Source organism: Microtus ochrogaster, unplaced genomic scaffold, assembly GCF_000317375.1.
Source record: "Microtus ochrogaster isolate Prairie Vole_2 unplaced genomic scaffold, MicOch1.0 UNK8, whole genome shotgun sequence".
Lineage (NCBI taxonomy): Eukaryota > Metazoa > Chordata > Mammalia > Rodentia > Cricetidae > Microtus > Microtus ochrogaster.
In genome coordinates this window covers 374,204-375,453 of record NW_004949106.1, presented here as the reverse complement: position 1 = coordinate 375,453, position 1,250 = coordinate 374,204, and the positions used below count along the sequence as shown (strand labels likewise).

The 1,250-nt window shown below is 47.3% G+C and overlaps 1 pseudogene; it reads left to right on the top strand.

The window, feature by feature from the left end:
- The first annotated feature begins 621 nt into the window (after window positions 1-621).
- Window positions 622-1,250, top strand: LOC101989805 (annotated as a pseudogene).

Below are 1,250 nucleotides of genomic sequence, written 5' to 3'. Positions count from 1 at the left end.
GCCTGGTCTACAGAGTAAATTCCAGGACATTCAGAGCTATTACAGAAAGAAACAATCTCAGAAAGAAAAACAACAACCACAATTGGGAGGCAGAGGCAGGCGGATCTCTGTGAGTTCGAGGACAGCCTGTTCTATAAGAGCTAGTTCCAGGACAGGCTCCAAAGTTACAGAGAAACCCTGTCTCGAACCCCCCCCCCAAAAAAAATTAAAACCATGTAGCTCTGGCTGTTCTAGAACTCACTCTGTAGATCAGTCTGGCCTCAAACTCAAGAGGTCTGTCTTCCTCTGCCTCCCAAGTGCTGGGGTTAAAGGTATGTGCCATCACTACCTGGTTTACGTAACATTTTCTTTTTTTTCTCTTCAAGACAGGGTTTCTCTATATGTTGGACCCTGAAGGAGAAGCCCCAAGAGACCACTCTCACACCACAGTTGATGTAGAAGCAAGAGGATTTAATTAATTCTGTCATGACAGGGTCTTTTAGTATTCAGGGAAACCAAAAGACCCCAAATAGCTGGTACAGGCTACTTTTAAAGTATAAAGCCACAAAAACAAGGGGGGAGTCTGGGGGTTGTTTTTCCAACTATTAGTATTGGCTGATTCAAAGGGCTACTAGCTCTCTTTCCAAGCCGGCACTCCGTAAGGGCGAGCCATGTTCAGCTCGAGCGCCAAGATCGTCAAGCCCAATGGCGAGAAGCTGGACGAGTTCTGGCATCTCTCAGGCGCTGCTCGAGCTGGAGATGAACTCGGATCTCAAGGCGCAGCTGCGGGAGCTCAACATCACTGCGGCCAAGGAAATTGAAGTTGGTGGTGGCCGGAAAGCCATCATAATTTTTGTACCAGTTCCTCAGGCTGAAATCCTTCCAAAAAATCCAAGTCCGGCTGGTTCGTGAATTAGAGAAAAAGTTCAGCGGGAAACACGTAGTCTTCATTGCTCAGAGGAGGATTCTGCCCAAGCCAATTCGGAAAAGCCGTACGAAAAATAAGCAGAAGCGCCCCAGAAGCCGCACACTCACCGCAGTGCACGACGCCATCCTTGAGGTCTTCCCAAGTGAGATTGTGGGCAAGAGAATCCGAGTGAAACTGGACGGCAGCCGGCTCATAAAGGTTCATTTAGACAAAGCACAGCAGAACAACGTGGAGCACAAGGTGGAAACTTTTTCTGGTGTGTATAAGAAGCTCACGGGCAAGGATGTTAATTTTGAATTCCCAGAGTTTCAGTTGTAAAGAAAATGACTGAATAAAGTGTCAT